We start from the raw sequence: 24,583 nt of genomic DNA, 5'->3' as shown, positions 1-24,583 counted from the left end.
TGGAGGGAAAAATTCTAGTATGAACAATGAATGAAAGCAGTACTTAAGTCTTAAGGCTATCATGCTTTTTATCTGGACCACAGGCAGAAACTACTGCACACACTTCTGTGTACAATAATACAACATCAAAAGCAACAGTTTTGTTTTTTGTTTTGTTGGGCTTTTGTGATAAAAGCGACTTTGGTTTGTAAATAAAGGTAGTAAGTAGCTAAGAAAATGTAGATGTAAAAATGTGCTATTATTTATCCTGTTGATATACACTGTATTCCTTGGAAGAAATGAAGCCATTGCCACCATGGTAATTTTTATTTAAAATGTCTTCTATAACTGCATTCTGATATGATTTTCACATGACTTCTCATCTTTTTTTTTTTCAAATTCCCCTTTCTAATAATGATTTATCTCCCTTTTAGAGAGTTGTCTGTCATTGTCTGTGTCTATCTGTTTAAATGTTTCAGTGCTCCATGGTCCTCTGGTCACAACATAAAGTTCAATCTCAAAAATCAGTGTTGCATCAGATGGAATCTTGCCTTCACATGTATCCTTAATTAAAGCACTAAAATGTCAAGACATGCAGGAGTGCTCTGTGACATGAGGCAAGGTGTGGAGAGGAAAGACTTCAAGTACTGCCATAGCCTGCCTTCCCACATGCAAATGAAGTGGTATAATCACTTTTTGCTTCTCTTCAGGGTACATATCCATCATAGCTGTGTCTAGTCCTTTTATGACTTGCCCCAAACCAAGAACAGACCATCTGGGAGGCCTTCATTTTGTGTTTGGCAGCAGTAGAATTTCAGGCTGTCTTTAGCCAGACAGCTGTCTTAAAGGTCATTTAGCAGGTCTCTCTTTTTTCTTGTCTTAGAACAGCTTTCTGGACAATGCAAAACTTGTATTTTCACTTCTGTGCTCTCCTTTTTCTTTTGTCCTTGGGCAGTAAAAGCTCCCCCAAATTAAAAAAAAAAAATTCTGAATTTTAAAAATGCATGAATCCTGGAGTTGGCCCCTAGATGACCACCATGCTCCCTTCGCATGCACTGCCTCCCTGTGGCAGTCCTAGCTGCCCAGTTCAACATGGGAGTGGGGCGGGCTCAGCTGCAGAATTTTTGCCACTCTGGGGCAGGCACTACATCCCTCTGGTACTGGGCACACGGGCTGGCTGTCCTCAGTAGCTGAGGTGGCACTGCACACTTGCCCCGCATCTCCTCAATCTGCATATTTTACAGCCATTTCCTTAGAATTTGGTAGTAATGCTCACACTTCCTAAAATAAAACTGGCAGAAACAGAATAAATAGATTGGATGTCGTTAGAGTCAGAGAATATGATTGTCATTTCTGGACATAAAATAACTGGTGGGTATCAGTGACAGGTATTCTAGAAGAAGATCATAAAAAGTAGATTGAGGTGGCCTTCCTGGTGCTTCTGGGGTGTCCTTGAAGCACTTTCTCAGGGTTCGTGTCACGCATTCAGAGTTTCCAGGCCAAGCCACACACAACCTGATGGCTACCTGGGCGCAATTACACCTAGAGGGGCTGCTGCTTCTCCGCCTTGTTAAAGGTGTTTCCCACCAACTGACTTCAGTGATTCCTGGCCTGCCTTTCTGCCCCCCACCACTCAGGCCACCCTTGATTTGAGGTCTCTGGTAGTGCCAGAAAGGTGCTTGACATTATTGTTTTTCTTACCAAGCATGACAGACAAGGAAACAAGGTAATTTGAATATTGGGCATGTTGTTCCAGTGTTATAGCTGGTAGTACACAGCAGGGATTCGACCAGGTCTGTTTGACGCAAAGTCCTTCAACTGCCCCCCTCTCCCGCAACATTTTAGTATGAAAAACTTTTAAACATACAGAAAAGTTGAATTTCACAGTGAAATTCCTAGATTCCCACCACCTAGATGCCATCATTAACATTTATCTATATTTGATTTATTACATATCCATGTATTTATTCATCTCTCTATCCATCCATCAATTCGCCTTATTTCCAAGTTACTACCAAGGACTTTTTCTCCCAACCTGAAAGCCTTTTGTGAAGTCCTGTGTCAGATTGTGAGAACAGAGGTGTTGTCCTACCTCAGTCTTGTTGAGAAAAGCTGTGGCACCTGGCCTGCTTTCTCCACTTTGCTTAAAACTTCCAAAATTCCATAAATCTGAAAATTACTGTCAATTATGTGTAAGTTGACGATCACTTCCAAGTAGTATTTTTAAAACTCATAAAAGCTAGGAAAAGATGCTAATTTTTAGAATAAAATAAACTCCCAAGTTTAGTTTCATGTTCTGTATTCTAAGTGAAGTTGTGGTTGTCCGAGGTTAATTATTAGCATGATGACAATTGCTCGGTGCCCCTTGCTTTTCCTTGCTGGAGGCTTCGTCAGCTGTACACTGCTTCCTAGGAGAGAATTTCTCAGGCCTCCTGAAAGTGAGGAGGATACAAAGAAAACAGAAATAGGAAGTCTTTTATTTTCCTGAAGAGAAACAAACACTGAAAGGACCCGAGGCTTAGTTAATGGGAAAACCAGAGAGGTCTAAGTCACCACCTGTGGGATGAATGCATGGGGAGCTCCTCCTTGGGTTGACCTGCGGGGCTTTGGGCTCCAGCCCGAGTGGCTGGGGAAGACTGGGGAGCCCCAGGATAAGGCAGCCCCAGCAGGGAGGGCAAGGGTGTGCTACACTGGTCCACTCTCCTACAGCAACACAGTTTTATGTGTAAACATATGTTATTCTTTTCAGCCTTACATGGACATGTAATTAACAGTATAAAGCACTCCAGGAAAATCAATCTGCAGTTTTATATGTACTCCATGGAGATCATATCCTGTAGTGTAGTGAAAGCATCTGTGTGTTTTTAATTTCAGATAGTGTATCTTTCACCTTTAGTGATTCCATTTGGGGTCCTCTACATTGTTGAGTGTTTGGAGCATATTTATAATAGCTGTTTTAATGTCCAAATTTTATTATCTTAGACCCAGATGTGATAGCTCCTTTTGATAGATTGTTCTCCTAGTTGTGGGTCATATCTTCCTTTTTTTTTTTTTTTTTTTTTTTTTTTTTTTGATGCCTGGGGATTTTTTGATTGGTTTATGCTGGATTTTGTTTTATTCCTTTAAATAGTGTTGGACTTTGTTGTGGCATGCAGTTAAGTGACTTGGGATCAGTATTAAGCTTGGAAATCTCTTCAGCTAAAAATTCCAGCCCAGTGTTTACAATTTCTGCTTTCCACATAACTGCAGGACATATTTTGCTAAGCTTTCTGCTGGTACACAACACAGATCACCTTATTACTCATTTCTTTCTGAGTTCTCACTGGTAGCACTCTTAATGTCCATATTTCAGTCTGTTCAAGGCAATCTAGGCTTTTCTATCATGTCTCAATTCTTCCAGCTTCCACCCACTGCTCGATTCTGAGGCTATTCTGCATTTTTAGGTATTCATTACAACAGCACATCACTTCCAGGCACCAAAGTCAGTATTAGTTTTCTACTGCTGCCATGATAAATTACCAGAAACTCGATGGCGTAAAACATGTATTTATTATTTCACGGTTCTGTAGGTCATAAGTCCAAACTAACCCTTCCACAGCTCTTTAACATCCTCTCTCACCATCGTTTGTGCATTCAGAACAAATCTTATTATTCATAGTAATAAGCAGCTGGAGGTTTTTTGTGGACATCGTGTTTTGTGTTTGCGTGCTTTGTGGTATTCTCTTTACCTAACATGTTCTTCCTACTTTGTTTATTGGCTGACATCCTTATCTTCTAAAACTTGTTTATAGAATAAAAATCTCTTCTAGAAACTTGGGCTCTGTTGAGTTAAGTGGCCCAACTCTGTGTGTTCATAAGTAGCACATGGTCCTTCATCTTCATGTACCATGTTGTATCAGAGTTACCTATCACATGTTAGTCACCTCTAATATACTATTTTTCTCTTACCTCTCTATTCTCAGGGCTTAGCAATTGCCTGTTACATAGTATCAACCAAAGAATGCTTGGAACTTAACTAGGTAGGAGAAATGCTGACTGTATTTTTTTACTACATAGAAGTTAAAACTTCTGTCAACCAGTGCAAAATTAGAAGGCAGATGAAAATTGTTTTTAAAAAATTGCAATAATTTACAGGGAGAAGGTTGTTAGTATATGTTATGAAAAACAATGTTCCCAGTAGGTAAAGGGGAAAAGGTGGTGACTGGGTAAGTCACAAAAGAGCACATATAAAGAGCTAACAAAATGTGAGACAATGCTCAAACTCACTAGTAATCAATATATGCAAATCAAAAGGATACCATTTTTTCTAATCACATTATCAAATATAAGGGTCTTATGTTGCCTGTAATGCCTGTGAAAGATATTCACGTGCTACTACCAGAAATAGAATTTGGTAAACTCTTTAGGAAAGCAATTCCACAGTTAAGAGTCTTTCAGTGTTTAGACCCTTTCAGTGTTTAGACCCTTTCAGTGTTTAGACCCTTTCAGTGTTTAGACCCTTTGACTGGATGATTCTGCTAGGTGTCTGTCCTAAAGAAATAACTTTTTAAATGTATTCCTATCAGAAAAAAAATATTTTTAAATTGAAAAGGTACTAAACGGTAGACAGTGAAAAAATTTGCTTGCTACTGTGAGCCCTGGACATATAGTTCTGTGTCTCTCTTCAAAGTTATGTTGTGTGTTATTCATCCAAATCCCTGTGTGAGTGTGTGTACATGCGTGTGTGTACTGTCCATCTCCCTGCACTCCCATTTTACACAAATGGTAACATGTTACCTAAACTGGTTTTTATTTTGCTTTTTTTTACTTCCTAATACCTTGGGGATTGTTACATGTCTGTACATGAAGAGCTCCCTCTTCTTTTTTTTTTAACAGCTGTAACCTATTCCATTGAATGGTTGTATGAAAATTTATGTCTTCTATTATTGGACTTTTGCTATTATAAATAATGCTTTATAGCCTAACCTTGTTCGTATGTCATATTGCACATGTTAGTTTATCTATGGGACATAATCTTAAAAGTGGAATTGTGAGATCAAAGAGTACGTACATTTCTACTTTTAGTAGGTAGTGCCCAGTTGCCTTCTATAAGATTGTACCAGTTTATACTCCCACCAGCAATACTTGAGAGATGAGAGTGCCTTTCTCCAAACCCTCACAGCACAGTATGTGTTAAAGTTTTTGGATTTTTGCCAATCTGATAAGTGAAAAATCTCAGCATAGTTTTCATTTGTATTTCTCTTATGATGGGGTGTGTCTTTTAACAGATTTAAGAGCTATTTCTGTATTCCTCACTAAAGGAGATGTGTCTGTCCTTATTGTTCATTTTTCTGTCGAATTTTTGGTCTTTTCCTTACGGATCTGCAGACTCTATCTCTATATTAAGGAAATTAGTCCTTTATTATGAGTCACAGTTCACTCTCCCCTTCCCCCCAGCTTGTTATCTTTTGACTTGAGCATATGGTGGGTTTTGTCATGCAGAGAATTTGATTTTGTTGCATTTATCAATTTTTTTCTTTCATGGCTTTTTAGAGTTTGTATCAGGCTTAAAAAAGCCTTGCTTCAGGAAATAACTTTGAACATGTTTTAAGATTTACATGTGAAGATGTTCATTTCATTCTTTGTAAATTTTTGAAAATAATAACAGTCTGAAAGTTCAGTCACTAAAGAATGGTGCTTTAATTGTGATATAGCTACATAATGGATTATTATGCAACCTGTATAAACAATATTTATAGGAAGTTCCTCATAACATATAGTAATAATGCTTACATTATTCCCAGTGTCATGGGAAGGTATCTATTCAGGTCGAGACCCAAATCAAGACCATCTCTATTTCAGGGCAGCCTGGTTAGTTCATTTGGTTGGAGTGCAGTGTTATAACACCAAGGACAAGGGTTCAGATCCCTGTACTGGCCAACCACCCAAAAAATGAAAAACAGAAAAACAAAATAACAACAAAAAACTTTTTAAAAGGACTGTATCTGTTCTACCTCATCCTAATTATATTTAAAATGGAGAGAGAAAAATGGAATTAATTGTAATAATTGTAATTGGATGATGTGATTATTTTATTTTAAAAAATATTTTCCTATTCTTTGTAAACTTCTAAAGTGAGCATGTCTTTTTATAATAAGGGGTAAAAATACAACAACATGGATGGTATTGTAGTCCCAACAGGCATGTAATGTACGTTTGTATAGGGGCCACGTGCTTTGGTACTTGATGTTCTCCACACCCTCAGCAAGCCAGAACTGGGACAAAGAAAACTGATGGTTGTTTGTCCAGAATAGAGCTAGTTCATCCAGATTTTCTTCTTTTCTTATTTTATTGTCAGATACCAGGATCTGAGGAAATGTTCTCTCTTATGTATTTCACTGTAGAGAAGGTACAGTTCAAATTACAGTGGTGCCCTAAAATTAGCATTTATTGGTGAATTTTTATTTCTCTTTTAAATTCTTCCTCCTAACAGTGTTTGACTTTCTTTTAAAAATATGCCTTTCTCTTTCTCCTCCTCTGCCCCCTCCCTCCTTGTTGCATTTGGTAGAGTCTTTTTTTCCTCATTGGCTTTATTGAGTTACAGTTTACACGCAATAAAATGCAACCAATCTCAGTATACAGCTTGAGTTTTGACAAATGTGTTTACCCTCGGAGCTGCCACCACAATTAAGATAGAACATTTCCATTAGGAGACTACAGAGACCTGGCTTTTTAAAAATGTAATTTAAAAGATATAATGTATTTTATGCAAATATACCCTGGAACACTTACAAGGGTAACAGTTAATTTTAGATAGGGTATTTAAAAGAGATAAATGTTTGAAAGCTTAATGGCTTATACAGTAACTGTATATAGTTAAATAATTAACTTCACGAAGGAACCCTGCTTTGGTTATAGCATAAAATTAAAACAAATGAAAGTGATAAAGAAGCATATGAGCCATTAGTTGAATTCTTTGAGGTACTGAAACTTCAAAGGGACAGTCCTATGCATTTTTGGAGTTTTGATTTCTTTAAATTTTCTTACGATGCTACAAGGCATCTGTTTATTCTCATACCAAAAAAAAAAAAAAAAAAAAGATACTCTGCAAAATCCTTTCTTTAGAATCTTACTATATGTCAGTCATGCACGTATTTGCAAGACTGGAGAAACTGAGATGATTAGAATGGAAATATAATAGTAAGTTTAGCAAATATAATTAAGATTTCCCTGACAGAGCAAAGCACTTCCCAGTAAAAAAAACCATTTTAAATATGAGATCTAACCTCATTTCAAAAAAGGACCATTTAAAGAAGCTTTCATTAGTTGGAGCAAGAGGGTTATGTTTGTGTAAATCAAAGCACTGTACAATCTCAGAATTTGACTATGGTACTTTGTAGGTTCTTTTCAGTGAGGTGAGCTGGTGCTGGGGATCGGTGGGGTGGGGATCAGTGTTGTCATTTGCCTATTTTTGTTCTACTCCCGCACTTTTGTGAGGTTTGTGCATCCTCCTGTCTATTCCTCCCATTAACTCCTTCTCTCCTGTTTCTTCCTACTCGTTTGTCCTGTTTTCTCTTCCTCCTTAGCTTCTTCCCATAGAATTGTGGAAACAATAAAAAGAAGATCCTCAACTGCAGTTTTGCTTTCTGAATACTTACAGATTTAACTTCTTAAAGACTTTGTACTTCAGATAAAATAATGTTAATACTAAGTTTTATTGATATGCTTAATTTGCATTGAGAAGCCTAGGCAAATCAGTTCAACCTGGAAGTCTTAAGTAACTTTTTGATCTTTACATAGAAATTTTTCCATCTGCTTTGCCAGGAGTTACAGTGGTTTGCAGGGCATTCAAAACATGAAACACTAATTCATCTTGAGCATTGCTGTATTCATGTGAAAATAATCTAGAGATTAAAAATGTGTTTAACTTGAAATAACAGTGAAAGAAGTTAAGTGAACAAATCAGGGGTTTGGCTATAAAATAATAATTAATCATGGAAATATGGATTTCCATAAAAATATACCATCAGAAATTTTTAGGTTATTTGTAGAGAAAATTTGTACAGCAATTGAGTACCAGGTCTCTAAATTTTTAGAGCCTGGGATGAATGTCCTAGCTAGACAGCTATCTTAAATTTCTTTTGAAGTTATGGTAAATAATATTATAAGTAAATAAATATAAATATGCAGTGATACTTCTTAGGCTAAGATTGTAACATATTTTTTTAAATATAAATCATAGAAACCAGTTTCATTATTCTATAGTTGGAGAAAAATATTTTTCCAAGATTTACTTGTCTTTTTTCCTCTGCTAAATTTAAGCTCCTTGAGGCCAGGGGCATAATTTATTGCAGTAGTTTTCAAACTGTTTTGGGCTTAACCTACATTAATAAATGCATTTTACATCATAACCCATGAGGTACACACAAACATAAATAATTTTCTAAACCAAACCCTTATTATGTAGATTTCATTTTGATATTTTTTCTTTCAGTAGGAAAAAGTGCTGGTTATGACCTACTAGATTGATTTTATGACCTAATAATGAATGGGTTGTGACCCACTGTTTAGAAAAGAGTGGTTTATTGGGCTTTGAATTCCCAGTACCTTGTAGAGTTCCTGGGACATAGTGGGGCTTCTGTAAATGTTTTTGGCAAATATATTAGTGAATGATTGAGTTGAGTGAGTAATCAGGAGCTGAGGCAAATTGAAGAAATCCTTTAGAGGTATATTTTGTCCATTACATATTATTATTTAGTATTCCTGTTAGCAGTGCTCCCAGATTGCCTGAATCCAAATCTCTTCAGGTGGAGCTCAGGCAAGTGGGTGTTTTCTTTTTTTAAAATACACTTTATATTTTAGAATAGTTTTAGATTTACAAAAAAGTTGCAGAGGTAGTGCAGAGAGCTCCCAGTTTTCTGGTTTCCCCTGTTACCGTACATTTCTATGGTAATTTGTCACAATTAATGAACCAATAATGATATTTTGTAATTAACTAACTCCATACTTTATTTGTATTTCATTCATTTTCCTCTAGTGTCCTTTCTGTTGCCATCCAGGATACCCCATTATATTTAGTCATTGTGTCTCTTTAGGAACCTCTTGGCTGTGACAGTCTCATATTTTCCTTTTTTTTGATGACTTTGTTTTCAGTTTTCAGGAATGCTGATCAGGTATTTTGTAGGAAGTCCCTCAGTTAGGGTTTGGCTAATGGTTAGGCTGGGGTTTGGGGGAAGAAGACCCCAGAAGTCAGGATACATGCTATGATTAATCACTGTTGGTGTTAACCTCGATCACCTGACTGAGGTAAAGTTTGGTTTCTCCACTGCAAAGTGACCCCACCCACCCCCACCTTTCCGTACTCTGCACTTTGGAAGGAAGTCACTGTGTGCAGCCCATGCTTAGAGAGTGGGAAGTTATGCTTCATCTCCTTGAGAGCAGAGTGTCTACATAAATTATTTGGAATCCTCCTGCACAGGATTTGTCTCTTCTTCATTTATTTATTCAATTATTTATATCAGTATGAACTCATGCTGATATAAATGGATGTTTATTTTATACTTTGGGTTATGATTCGATACTACATGAATTATTAGTTTGCTCAAATTGTTCCAGTTTCAGTCATTGGGAACTCTTTCAGGTTGGCTCTTGTATTCCCTTGACATACCACCATTATTGTTTTGTTTTTGAACACTGCCTTACTTCCTGGCATTACAGGATGCTCCACGTTCATCTTGTGTATTCCCTGCCCCAGCCCAAGAATCAGCAATTTCTCTGAGGAACCTGGTTCCTTTTATTGGAGAATGGTATTAGAAACAAATCTGAGTGCTGGGTATGCTCATTGTTGCTGAGGTATCATTGCATGCAGTCCTTCTTGGCAGACAGTGTGAAGAGATATGTATGTGTGTGGGTACTAACCTGTGCATACACACAGATCTTTACTTATTTATATATCCATATGTGTCTTTATTAAGTTAAACATGAGTCCATAATGATGTCTCTGACTTAATCCAGTACTACATTGCTTAGTCTAGCCTTCCCCACTTGTTTATCTGTGACCTCCCTCACCAGCAGTGAGAAAAACCTGGATTTTAACATCTACCATCTGTTTACTTATTTGTTCATTTCCAGTGTGCATGGACAGTGGTTTCAGAACTGTTGTACCCCCGTGGGAAACAACTTTACCAACTAGAATGAAGTGCTTATTTTATGTTCTATTCCTTTTTGTCTTTAGTCATTTCTAAAGTGACTTAGATCAGCGCCTCTTTTTCTCCGACCCCCTTCAGTGAGTTTATACCATACATTAGTAATACAGTTAGGTTCATTTGTCACAGTCTGCCTTCCATCCTGAGATTCTCTGACCTCCTACTTGACTTTTTAAAAAATTTGCATATATTAAGGTTTATTCTTTGTGCTGTAAAATTCTGTGGGTTTTGTCAAATACATAGTGTTATATACCTACCACTACATTACTATATGGACTAGCTTCACTATCCTAAAAAATTCCTTTGTGTTCACCTAGTCAATCTTCCCTCCCCAAAGTTCTGGTGAATTTGATATATTTTTCACCTTTGTATTATTACCTTTTCCAAAATGTTATATGAATGGAATTATACAATATGTAGTCTTTTCAAACTAGCTCCTTTTACACAGCAATATGCATTAAGATTCTTCCAGGCTGTTGCATAAATTAGTAGCTCATTCCTTTTGACTGCCGAATAATATTCCACATTATGGGCATATCACAGTTTATCCATTCATCTATTGAAGGACATTGTGGTTGCTCCTGATTTTTAGCAATTATGAATAAAGCTGCTATAAACATTCATGTGCAGGTTTTTGTGTGGATATGTTTTCAAATCAACTGGAAATATCAAGGAGTGTGATTGATAGTATGGTAAGTCTATGTTTAACTTTGTATAAATTGCCAAATTGTCTTCCCAAGTGACTGTACTATTTTACATTCCCACCAGCAATGATGGGTTGTTGCTCTGCATCCTCGTCAGCATTTGGTATTGTCAGAATTTTGGATTTTAGCCATTCTAGTAGCTGTGGAGTGGTATCTTGTTTTAATTTAGATTTCCCTAAAGACAAATGATGTTGAGCATCTTCTCATATGCTTATATGCCATTCGCATATCTCCTTTGGTGAGTGATCTATTCAGATCTTTTGCCCTTTTTAAATCAGGTTATTTGTTTTCTTGTTTAGTTTTAAGTGTTCTTTGTATATCTGAATATAAGTCCTTTATCAGATATGTGATTTGCAAATATTTTCTCCCAGTCTGTGGTTTTGTCTTTGGCATATGGGTTTTTACAAAGTTCTTTGGGTGATTCTGAACCTCTGGTTTAAAGCCCCCAGGTCTGCCTGAGAGAGGAGAGTTGGACCAACTCTTCTGCAGCTACCTACTCCTCTCTTTTTCTCTTTCTTACTAGTCAGCCTCTCTGGGTCTTGATTGCCTCATCTATAAAATAGGAATATGAAGTTACCTGCCAGGGAGCAGATACCTTTCCACTTTCAGTTCTATGAGCCCATGATCACCTGACCTTTTGAAACCCTCCTGTAATGCTCCCAATACATGGTTAGATCTCATTTCCTTTATAATTGCCTTCACAGAGGAAAAGAACTGCATGATCCAGACACTTTTTTATCACTCCCACTGCCTAAAAGCTCAACGATTATGATAGCATGCCATAGTGAAATAAATCTGTCAGTGACTGTAAAATCACAATAAGACAAAAATCAACTGGATCGTGTCTCGGTGGTACTGCTCACAGAAATGATCTCCATGTGTACCATGTATTACAAACTTTGTACATTTGGAGGCAAGTGAGGAAACCATTTGACAGTTCAGAATTTCTCTGCCTCCTTCCTCTATATAGTTATTCCTTCATTTAAAAAAAGACCCTATTTTCTGTAAAAGTTATTTTTTCCCTGCAAAAATGCCCCCCAAAGAGCAGAACCAGAAAGCTGCTATAAAATATAAGCAAGGCTCAAAAAGAGTAAGGATACAGTACCTTGAAGATTATTTATAGATGGAATAATTTTATAAAATATATTAATAAAACCTTAGAACAATAGCAACAAATATAATGATTGCTAAAATTTCCTGACAAAATAGAACTTGTAGAGGTTCTTATCCCACCCTATGATGTTATTAAAAAAATCCAGAGCACGAACTCTTTTTCAACTTCAATTAGTGTAATGCATTATGAACTCACTCAAACCTTATAGTCAGAATGACCTATTACCCATTTAGTTTCTGCTTCTATCCTCTACCATCATGCCCAGGTTGTCTTAATGATTTTGTGGCAGTAGCACAGCATAGGCTACTCTGAAATCAGAGAGTTTTAACTTTAGTACTTAGTAGCCTAGAGATTTTCAGCAAGTTTGTTAATCTCCCTAAACTTTGTTTCCTCATGTGTTCCATGTATGTCTTAGTCATCTCAGGCTGCTGTAATAAATACATTGACTGGATAGCTTAACCAACAGAAATTTCTTTCTCACATTTCTGGAGGCTGGGAAGTGCAAGATCAGGGTGCTGCCAGATTTGGTATCCGGTGAGTATCCTCTTCCTAGTTTGTAGACAGTGGTCTTGTCTTTTCATTGTTTCCTCATGTGGTGGAGAGAGGGAGGGGGTGGGGAAGAAAGAGGAAGCAAACCCTCTGGTGATCCTTCTAATCCAGAAGGCACTAATTCATCATGACCTAATCACCTCCCAAAGGCCCCGTCTCCAAATAACATCACACTGGGGAATTGGGTTTCAAGATATGAATTGCGGAGGTGGGGGGTGGCACACAAACGTTCAGTGGGATTTGGGGGCTCAGTCGGGAACTATGAATGTCTACATTTGTGGGAGTTTTTCTAGCAGTTCACAACAGCCTGAATAAAGAAACATCATAATTAGGGCCGGCCCGTGGCTCACTCGAGATAGTGTGGTGCTGATAACACCAAGGCCCCAGGTTTGGATCCCATATAGGGATGGCCGGTTAGCTCACTGGGTGAGCGTGGTGCTGACAACACCAAGTCAGGGGTTAAGATCTCCTTACCAGTCATCTTAAAAAAAAAAAAAAATCATGATTAGGTGGTTGAGTCTGAGGTGGAAAGGTTTCCCCTTTTTTATAACTTTTTTGAAATTTTTTAAAATAAAAAGCTGGAAGACGAATACAATGAACTCCCTTACCCTTCACTTCTATTCAGTAATACATAATGCCTATTTATTTTGCTGAACGGGTTGAGGGTAAGTTAGACTTATGATAGTTTAACCTTAAATACTTCAGCATTTATCACCTAGGAACAGTGACATTCTCCTACATAACCACACTACAATTACTGTACTCAGGAAATCCAACATTAACACAATACTATTATTCAATGTATAGACTATATCCAAGTTTATCCAGTTGTCTCAATGTCTTTATAGCATTTTTTAAAAATCCAGTAGTCATTTTAGTATCAAGCATTGCATTCAGTTTAGCGTTTTAAATCTCATTTAATCTGAAATATCACCCTTGCTTTATCGGTATAACATTGGTGCTTTTGCAGCATACAGTCGTCTTCTTTTTTTCTTAATATTCCTCAGTTTTGGTTTGTGTGATTATTCCATCCCTTCAAGATTTAGGTCATGTGTTTTTGGCAGGAATACTATATAAATGATGGTGTATCTTTATCAGTGTATTGCATTAGGAGTTACATGTCAATTTGTGCCATTATTGGCATACTTTATTTTCAATTTATTGCTGAGGGAATTTAAATCGGTGTTAGAGTGAGCATTACTTTTATTTTTTTATTATTTTTAATTGACAAATAAAATAAATCAAGCTATTTAACATATGCATTACCTCACAAACTTATTTTCGTGGTGAGAATACGTAAAATCTACTCTTTTAGCAATTTTTAAGTGTACAATAGGTTGTTATTAACTGTATATACAATCGATCTCTTAAACTTATCCCTCCCATCTAACTGAAATTTTGTCTCCTTTGACCAATGTCTCCTCAGTCCCCTCAGTCTGCCAGCCACTGATAACTACCATTCTATTCTCTACTTCTATGAATTCAACTTTTTTACACTCCACATGTGAGATCATGCCATATTTGTCTTTCTGTGTCTGGCTTATTTCACTTAACAAAATGTCCTCCAGGTTCATCCATATTGCTGCAAATGACAGAATTTCATTCGTTTTGTGGCTGAGTAGTATTCCATTGTGTATATATACCACATTTTCTTAACCATTCATTTGTTTATGGACACTTAGGTTGATTCCGTATGTTGGCTGTTTGAGTTCCTTATATATACTGTATATTAACACATTGTCAGATGCGTAGTTTGCAAATATTTTCTCCCATTCTGCAGGTTGTTTCTTTGCTCTGTTGATTATTTTCTTTGCTGTGCAGAAGCTTTTTTGTTTGATGTAATCCCATTTGTCTATTTTCGCTTTTGTTGCCTGTGCTTTTGAGGTCTTATCCAAAAAATCCTTGCCCAAATCAGTGCCATGAAACATTTCCCCTCTGTTTTCTTCTAATAGTTTTGAGGTCTCACTGTAGTCAACTAGAGTAAATATCCTGTGAGAGGGTGAGAGATCTGGAAGGGTAGGAAATTGTGGTCAGAGATGGGGATTTTGGAGTTTAAGATTTCTAGGATAGAGCAGTTCCTGGTTGCCATGGATTTAGAGAATTGTTTGAGTAGAGAGAAGTTTTCCATTAGGAGGAAGTGAAGGTCATTCTATTGAATAAATCACTCACATTGATAACGAATTGGCCCAGGATGATGGGGCAATGAGAGGAGAATTTTTTTTTTTGGTGGCTGGCTTGTATGGGGATCCGAACTCCTGACCTTGGTGTTGTAACACCACACAACCAACTGAGCTAGCTGGCCAGCTAGAGGAGAAATTTAATGAGCCACATGCCAAAGTCCTCCATTGAGCAGAACCCATAGTGAGTCCATGGATGACAGTGACAAGGGGGTGGTTGGAGGAGACAGAAATTATAGGCCCAGAAGGAAGTATTTTTATAAATAAGTGAAGGAGTAATGGTTTAGAAGTGGGGATAGGGAATAAAAAATAATGCCATTCAACCTGGTACCACCACAGATATGTACAATCAATTATGTTTCAATAAAAACAAATGAAAAATAATGCCATCTTTTTAACCTCTCTGGTGTTGACTGGGCATTGGGTGAGTGCATTGCCACCACCCGAGAGGTATGTGGGGTATCTTCTGAGGACTGCCAGGCTATTGAGTTTAGGTGAGGAGCTGGAGAGAGCTCTAAAGAGAAGGAGGGAAAAGCATGGCTTTGGTACTGTGGACAGGACCAGAGGGTACCAGGGAAAGGGTGTGTCTTAGTCCATTTGTACTGCTACAACAAATACCTTAGACTGGGTAATTTATAAAGTATAGAAATTTATTTTCTCACAGTTCTGGAGGGGGGAGGTCCAAGATCAAGGCACAGGACAGATTCGGCGTCTGGTGAAAATTGCTCTCTGCTTCCAAGATGGTGCCTCTTGTTGCGTCCTCACATGGGGCAAGGGATGGAAGGACAAAAGGGGACAAGTGCTGTGGCCTGACATAGTGAAAGAGCAGAAAAGCTGAACTTCCTCCTTCAAGTCCTTTTATAAGGTCCCTAATCCCATTACCTCCTAATGTCCCCAACCTCTTAATACTAATACATTGGCGATTAAGTTTCAACAAATATTTTGGAGGCGACACAAACATTCACACCATAGCAGGGGGTATGACAAATGGCCATAGGAATTAAGAGGAGAGGGGGAAGCTCAGGGTAGTCCTGAGACGAGAATACCCTGGAGGATAACTGAGGATTGGAGAGCAAAGGATGAAAAGAAACGAGACAGGGTGGTTTGAGCTAATATCAGGAGATGCCTGGACCTTTAGTGCACAGGTTGGCCCTTTTTCTGTAAAGGACTGGATAGTAAATGTTTTCTTGTGGACCATACAGATTGCTGTTGTGCTTACTCAACTCTGCTATTACAGCATGAAAGCAGCCATAGACAATCCGTAAACAAATGGAAGTGGCTGTGTTCCGGAAAGACTTCATTTGCGGCCACCAAAATTTGGATTTCATATAAATTTCAAATTTTCACGTGTCACCAGATACTCTGCTTTTGATTATTTTTTTTAACCATCTAAAAATGTAAAACTCATTTTTAGCCTGCAGGCTGTTCAAAGAGAGCCACCAGGTCAGATGTGGCCCACAGGCTTGGTTTGCTAACCCCTGCTTCCAGGCAGAGGTGAAAGAGTTTGTGTGTTTAAACAGAGGCTTCAGAGTCATGGTGGATATTTTGGGAGGGGAAATAAAATGTATCTTTTGATAATCAGGAGTAACTATTGGTAAAGTCAGTGGATCAAGAATTTAGTTATCAGACTGCTAACTCTGAAAAGGAAGGGAAAACTTTAACAAAGAATATGGTGAAACAGTTACGCAATTAGTGCTAAGCAGGTCATCGTTATTTTAATGTTTTAAATGTTTTTTTTTAAAGATTTTAAATAAAAAGTGTAGATCTATTTAAAACCAAATAATATATGGTTCTCAAGCTAGGTTTTTAGATGTTTGACCGTTCTCTTGTTTTAATCCTCCTAGTTTCTGGATCACTGAGTCCACGGCTTTCTCAGTTCATTTTATCCAGATGATAAATCTCTGATTTCTCCTGGCGAGGGTGGGAGGAGGGGGCAGGTGTGGTTGCCTGACTACCTGGGGTAGCAGAGCGACCTGATCACCCAATTGCTCTGCAAAATAAAGACTTTCAACTGATACTTCCTTGGCAGCCCGTACCTTGACTTCTTGCTCCCTGGTACCACTAATTGTTAAGTTTCTCTTACGTACGATATCAATCCTCCATTTGTTTTTCAAAATCCATTCCTAATCTTCTGTTTGTTTTTCAAAATTTAAAATTCATTGAATTATCTCAAGTGCTATTCATGTCTCTCTGACGTCCTTGTTTTTAGCAGAGATTTGGAAAGGAGAGGAGATAGTTATAGTGTTAGCTTGCCGTATCCTTTTATTTTAAAATAAGTAGCTGTTATTCCTAAATTATGAGAAGCCTCTACCATCTTGTCCTTTCTCTTGCAGCTTCTTGCCTATTGCTGTTGAATTTTGTGATGAAATTTTAATTATAGTAGATAGAAACATAGAATAAATATCAATATTTGGAGTCCATAGACTACTTTTATTTCTTTGCTCTGAAGGCCATTGTTTGGTCAATCATTGTTAATTTGCCTTTTTTCATGCCACATGAACCAGGAATGAAAGGTGATGCCATTGGTTCTATTTTAAATCACTTCTCACTGGTTCTGGCTGCTTATTAATAAAAGGTGTGAAGTGTGTTTTTTCATTTTTAATGTGGTGTTTTAGTTTCAACCTAGATGCTAAATTCTCCTACTTAAAAATTTAAGATTTATGTCCACACCATGTGTAATTTGGGTCAGTATATTTTATTTAAAAAAATGGGAAACACATAGCTGTTCAGGTCAACGGGCCATCCTCAGTGAGGTTTTTTTGGTGGGAGCCATTAGCTGCCCTCTTCTCTGTCTCACATACCATTTTGTGATCCTTGGAATATGGCTAAGTAGCATGATCATCTTCCTGTTGTACTTTTCCACATGCATGTAACAGAAAAACCATGTAAAGTAAAAAATTTCGGTAGAGGAACTACATATACCAAATATTGCGTTGTGAGCCTACCGTGTTCACCAAACATCAGTCAGTTGAAGATTAGAAATGGACATTATTCAGTTTTGCTTAGGGAAAAATAAAAAATGTTCTCATGGGAGGTCTGTTTGAAGAAGTGATACCTGGATAGAGAAGTCATAGCAAAAAGTGGCAAGAGTAGGGAAGAGGGCAGGAATCCTGTGAGCCAAGATTACACTCTCAAAGAAAGGGGAAGAGGAGACTTGGAGGTTGAGAGAGGCCAGTATAAGGCCAGCAAGCGGTGGCTTGGCCAGAAGCCATGAGTCTCAAAAGAACTATATGTTCATACAGGTTTTAAAGTGTTACTTATATTTTGGTTAGAGAAAATTAAATCTAGGCACATATTGAATATTAGTTGAGTTGAACATACTAAAAGATTTTCTTCAAGTTGTTATGGTTTAAAATCTGTTTAGCAAAATGTAAACTGTGTAATGTGATTGTCCTCGATGGCGGCGTGCTGTTGTGACAGGACACTGGATTAGAAGTCAGAGGAAGGACTTGGGTTTGAGTTTGATCTCTGCCACTTCAGCCCGCACAGGTGAGAAAATGAGCTGAATATGTAAGGGAGAGATAATGAAAAGGTTCTTAACAAAAAAGCAGTAGATTCTAGTTCAAACTGCGGTAGATGAAGATAAAAACAGTCTCATATTCTTTCTTTCTCCCCATCCTATTCAAATAAGAACAGAAAAAAATTACTGAACTTCATTGAGATCTAATTTACATGTAATAGAAGGTACATATTTTAGGCATATCATTCGGTACGGTATGACAAATATACAGACCCATGTAATCTTCTCAGCAGTGAAGATATGGAATGTTTCCTTCACCCTGCACAGTTCCCTTACGCTTCCCCCCCCCGCCCCCCTGCGCCCTAGGAAACCACTGATCTGCTTTATGTCACTGTTGATTAGATTTCTCTCTCTAAAATTTCATATAAGTGGGATCATATATTATGTCTTCTTTTATGTATGATTTCTTTGACTCAGCATAATGTTTTTTAGACTCATATATATTGTTGAGAATATCAGCAGTTTATTCATTTTATTACTGACATTTGAGTTTCCAGTTAATATGAATATTTGCATGTAAGTCTTTGCATAGACATGTTGTTGTTTCTCCTGGATAAATACCTGGGATTGCTGGGTCATATGATAAGTGTATGTTTAACTTCATAAGAAACTTTCAAACTGTTTTCCAAAGTGGCTGTGCCATTTTATATCCCCTCCAGCAGCATGTGACAGTCCCAGTTTTTCCACATTGTTGTCAACCCTTGGTATTGTCAGTCCTTTTCATTTTAGTCATCCCAGTGGGGATACAGTGGTGTTTCATTGTAGTTTTAATTTGCGTTAGTCATTGGGGAAATGATGTTGAATGTCATTCTTGGGCTTATTGGCCATTCATATATCTTCTTTGGTGAAGTTCTTTAAAAACGTTTTGCCCATTTTTACTGTGTTGTTTATCACATTATTGAGTTGTACGTGTTCTTCAAATATTCTGATACAGGTCCTATGTCAGATATATGTCTTGTGAGTATTTTTTCCCAGTATGTGGCTTAAATTTTCATTTCCTTAATAGTCTCTTCTGAAGAACAGGTTTAATTTTTTGTAAAAATCCGATTACCTGTTTATTCTTTTATGGTTATTGCTTCTGGAGTCCAGCCCAACCAACCTGTCTATCCCTAGATTTTCTTCTAGAACAGTGTTGTCAAACAGAAATACCTATGTGAGCCACATGTGTAATTTAAAACTTTCTAGTAGTCACATTAAAAAAGTAAAAAGCAGTTTAAGTTCATATAAGTCATAGATTTATTTAAACCAATATATCTAAAATATTATCACTTCAACATGTAATCAATATGAAAATTATTGATATTTTATATCCTTTTTCTATCCCAAGTCTTTGAAAGCCAGAATATATTTTATATTTGTAGTACATTTCAGTTTGAACTAGCCACATTTCAGGTGCTCAGTAGCCACACTTGGCTATGATTACTGTATTGGACAGGGCAGTTCTTGAAGTTTTATGGTTCCTATGTTTTATTTAAGTCTGAGATCTAATTTTATTTAATTTTTCTGTGTGGTGTGAATTGAAGGGAAAATTTTTTTTTTTCCTCCATGTAGATAACCAGTTCTCATATCATTTATGTTTTTCCAGTGGAATTAAGTTGTACTTCTGTTGAAAATCAATAGATCTTATGTGTGGGGTCTGTTTTTGGACTCATACTGTTTGGGTTTTTTTTTCCTTATTCCAGTACCATACTGTCTTGATTATTCTAACTTTATAGAACTCCTTAAAATCAGATGGCATAAGTTTTCCAACTTTGATTCTCTTTTTTAAAATTATTTTTTCTCTTCTAGTGTCTTTTTATTTCCATATAAAGTTCAGAATCAACTTGTCAATTTCTACAACAAAACTGACATGGAGGTTGCCTATTGTAGAAGATTGAAAGATGCCCCCTAAAGGATACATCTGTGCCCTAATCCCTGCAACCTGTGAGTGTTACCTAATGTGCAGAAAGGGTTTTTGCAGGTGTAATTAAATTAGGGAGCGTGAAATGAGGAGATCACCTTGAGTTATTCAGGAGGGTTCTGAATACAATGACAGGTATCCTTATAAGACAGACACACAGAGGAGGAAACACATACACAAAGGAGAAGGCGCTGTTAAGGTGGAGGCGGAGATCGGAATGATGTGGCCACAAGCCAAGGAAGCCAAGGAAGCTGAGGAATGCCAACAGCCACCAGAAGCTGGAAGAAGCAAGGAAGGATTCTCCCCTAGAGCCACTAGAGGGCGTGGGTGGCCTTTGCTGATACCTTAATTTCGGACTTCTGGACTCTAGGACTGTGAAAAAATAAATTTCTTTTTTTAAGCCACAATTTACGGTAGTTTATTGTGACAGCTATAGAAAACAAATACACCCATTATCTGGCAGAGGAAGTTCCATTCTATTCGTAGTCATTATTTATTTTCCAAGAATGGGCATTAGATTTTGTCAAATGCCTTTTCTGCATCAATTGAAAAATGATATTTTCCCCATTATTTTGTTAAGGTGGTCATAATCTGTATGGATTGCCCCCACATGGTATTAATTTTAGCCTGATCATAGCTGTTACCCCTACTAACACTTGCTTCTGGAAGTGTTGGGTCCTGACATGTATCAAATTGTAAATATGTCACTATGAATCTTCTTGCTCTGTATTTGCTAAAGAAATTTTAAGAAGTGATTGAAGAGTCTATAGAAAAAAAACATATCTCAAAACACTTAGATAAAAAGAGTGATTATGGACCTTATATTGAGTGGTTTTCTCAACAACAGGAACCACGCTTGAAACCCTTGGGTCCAGTTTGCCCCTGAGACATACTTCATTTGGCCTCTCTAGTGTTTCCAGAATTAGGATATTTTATATTAAAACATTAGATATAGTACTTCTCTTGAAAATTATACAGATTTGGCGGCATTGCCCTGAATTCTGACATGACAGCCATTGGCCTGAGCTGTGCAGCATCTGCCCCTTACATGAAGAATGTTCTTTTCATTTTACCATAGTCCCATTATTCCTCATTATTTTAAACTGTGTGGAGAGTTGAGTTTGCAACTTCTGCTCGAGAACCTTGGCTGGTATACATTATAATGCCACAGCATGCGTCATAGAGGGAAGGCTTAGGAAAAAGGAGTGTGTCACAGCTACAAGGTCAACATATTCATATTCAAAAAGAACTTGTTAGAATAACCTAAAGTTAAAAAAGAATTTTTGTATAATTCATTACCAGTGAGAGAGACAGGCTGACTGACTGACTTCTGGATAAAGATGGCTCAAGGAAGCACTAAAAACTCAAAATTAAAACCCTAAACCACCCAAAGGACAGAAAGCAGCAAAAAAAAAAATCTATCTGTTGCAACAAAAGAAAGAAGTGTAACCTTTTAATGTAAAATTTGAAAAGCGATGGGAAAGCAATGATACCAAAGATTCCATTGAAGTGTGGTGTGTCCCCAAATGTGCCAATGTCCACCCAACCCTCCACCCACCCCTGCAAGACATGTTGAGGAAAACAATGATCAGAGCAAGTTCTGAGAATTCTTACAACTGTCCTCCAATTTAGAAGGGAGTCAGTGTCACCCCTGTGAAATGTCAAGGAACTTTGACTACCCCACAGTTGGATCTTGCCAGAAGCAGGAAATTTTGCCACCTTCTGAAGTACTGTGCTGAACTGAGCAAATGAACTGAAGCTCATAGGGGTGGGGTATTCCTTTGGCTAGCTTGAAGGCAGGCTGGTGGATGACTTAGAGGCATCTCACAAGTGATGGCTGGGTGTCCCCAGCAAGCTCTATACTCAGTCTCAGCTGAGTTCTACACTCTCCCTTTCTCCCACCCCTCCTTGTCCTAAAACACTCAGTTCACAGAAAAAGTAGATAGAAACAACACTCAGCCCTAAAACTGAAGCTTTTCCAGATATATAATACGAATGGAATATTATACTAAGAAAAGAAGAATGAAATCCATAAATTGAAAGATCATATGTTGAGGGGGAAAAACTGATATAGAATAATTGACACTGGGATACAGCACAGATAGGGATATTAAAGAGTACTTTAATGATAAAGAATTCTTCAGGCATCCAAGCAGAAAAATCAAGTCACCTCCAAGGGAAAAATTACATTGGATTTAGATGTCTCTACAGAAATATTTGGTGTCAAAAATCAGTGAAGCAATTGCCTTCCTGTTCTATTAGGTTTTGAAGGGAGGTGTGAGTTAGAAATATTTACCTGGCTCGGTTTTTATTTTTGTATAGAGAAAAAAGCAGATCTTCTCAAACATTAGGGTACTCTATAAGCCCTCCTTAAGAAAATGGCTTGAAAAAGAAGGTAGTCCATCCAGAACTATATAAAAATAAAGAATTCAGAAATGGATGTTATGAATATCAAATTTATTTAAATATAGAATTAAGACTGAAGATCTGGGAGAATAAGGTTGCAGAATTGTAAATGTTCTAGTTTCTAGTAAGCCAAAAGTAATGTAAGTGATGGAAACAGAGAGCCTGGGGGTGAAGGTGGGTGGAAGTGTAAAATACTTCTTAACCTCCTCTTTCAGAGCTATAAGATGGTCTAAAACTGAAACACGAAGTGAACTCCTTATGTTTAGTCTTTTTACTTAATGTTTATGGACCCCGTTTAGGAACGTACGTCTTGTAGGGAAGAAAGCAATCACTGGAGATTCGCTTACGTTTTTGTTCAATTCACATAACATTGAAAAAATTTAAATTACTTAAAGCATACATAGTATAATCCTACAATCATAAAATTACTTCTGTCTAATCTTTCTGTGCCTTCGTTTCTTCCCGTAAAAAGGGAAGAATAGTATTTCTGCTGGGGCTGTCGTGAGGATCCCGTTTATTTGCCCGGGAAGTGCTTAAGGCCGTGCCTGGCTCCCAGGCGGTGGTCACCCTGCGGCTGCCATGGCTTCGGCGCTGCACGCAGAGGCGGTAAGTTAGTCTGGCCTCTTGCAGTGCTCTCCTAGCATCTGTCGTGTTTCTCGCTTACGAATAGGCTGAGGGCGGCTCATCCTGGTGGTGACTTAAGTGAACAGTCTCGGATACGGGGCTTCGGGCGGGCTCGGGTCTACCTGCGCCAGCCCCGCACCTGGGCGACCTTGGCTTTGCCCACCCCGGTGACTCAATCGGCCAGGCGTCTGGGCGCCTGTCCTCTTCCTCCGCCCCAGCCGCCGACCCCCTGGCTCCCCAGCGGGGCCTCCTCCTGCCACGTGACGCCCCCGCCAGGGGCCCCAGCGCCCTCCTCGCGGACGCGCCGTTCCGGCTCCCGGGCTCCGCCTGTGCGCGGCCTCCTCGGCGCAGCCATCCTCTTGGCTGCCGCGGGCGGCAAAGCCCACGGCATCTGCCATTTGTCATTCAGCCCGTCGGGAACGCCCCGAGCCTTGATTTAGACACGTCTGGGGCGTGCTCTGGCCTCACTCTCTCGGCGGGCGGTCGGACGCACGGACGGGGCAGCCGTGCTCGCAGCCCGACGCAGCGCGGGCCTTGGCGCGCGGGGCGCTTCCCCGGGTCGCCGTCATGGCCGCGGAGGCGGTGCGCCCGAGCAGCCTCGCCTGAGTTCCAGGGGGCTCTTCACCCCGCACGGTAGGTGGCCGGGGCTGGTGGCCGAGCTTCGTGGCGGCCGAGCCTCGCCGAGGCGGGCCTGGGGGCGGTGGGCGGCGGCGCTGCCGCGGGGCGAGGACAGTCCTCGGCGGCTGCCGCGCCGGGGAGGGTGTGCCGGTGCCGACGCGCCGCGTACGTGACGGGGTCCGGGCTCCGCGGGACCAAGTGTGAAACTCCGGAGGATTGTCACCGCGCGCGCCAGGGCGACCTGGCAGAAAACGCTGTCGCCTGGTGCCTTTGAATGCCGCTCGCCGACCGATCGCGCGTGGTTGCCGCGCAGTAAGTAGACTCGGTGTTTAAACCCGGCACGGTAACCTCGCCAAAGGGCCGAAAAACGGGGGCGAAATCTGCTAAAAGTAGTAACGTGACCAAACAGTAAATGTCCGCATTTGCATCGTGACGGGAAATGTGATTGTTTTGACGCTTTATTGTTATCGACCCTATCGGATGTACTCTTAGAACTGTTTGAAAACGTGGGCTCCTAAAAATGTCCTAGATTGGGAGAACTGATCGTGCAACTTCGGTGATTTCGTCTCCGCGACCAACTTTAAGGACGGTGGCGGGGATTTTTACTTTTTACTGAATGTACTACTGTAGTTTTGAAAAAAATTTCTCAACAAATGTGTTACTTTTATGTTGTAGGAAACCAATAAAAATTAAAAATAGAAACACCCCGCTTAGGTCCTCCTTCTTCCAGGAATCCTCCGCTAACCCCTCCCTTCCAGGCAGGACCGAGGCCCCTCCTGTGAGCTTTCTCGGGCCTCGCTGAGGTCCT

General features: G+C 39.0%; 1 protein-coding gene and 1 pseudogene across 7 annotated transcripts in view; one reads left to right on the top strand and one right to left on the bottom strand.

Moving 5' to 3' along the window:
- Positions 1 to 238: 238 nt before the first annotated feature.
- Positions 239 to 3,601, bottom strand: LOC134379169 (peptidyl-prolyl cis-trans isomerase FKBP7-like; annotated as a pseudogene).
- Positions 3,602 to 23,641: 20,040 nt separating this feature from the next.
- The window catches only part of PLAGL1 (PLAG1 like zinc finger 1), a 63,543-nt gene continuing 62,601 nt past the window's right edge, over positions 23,642 to 24,583 (top strand). For all 7 annotated transcript variants that reach the window (XM_063096623.1, XM_063096621.1, XM_063096622.1 and 4 more), the window contains exon 1: positions 23,642 to 23,790. The gene's annotated coding sequence lies outside the window, so the exon portion shown is untranslated. The remainder of the gene's footprint in view (positions 23,791 to 24,583) is intronic.

The sequence above is a fragment of the Cynocephalus volans genome, chromosome 5 (genome assembly GCF_027409185.1).
Source record: "Cynocephalus volans isolate mCynVol1 chromosome 5, mCynVol1.pri, whole genome shotgun sequence".
NCBI lineage: Eukaryota > Metazoa > Chordata > Mammalia > Dermoptera > Cynocephalidae > Cynocephalus > Cynocephalus volans.
Note: the sequence above shows the minus strand (reverse complement) of the source record. Positions and strands in the feature narration are given on the sequence as shown.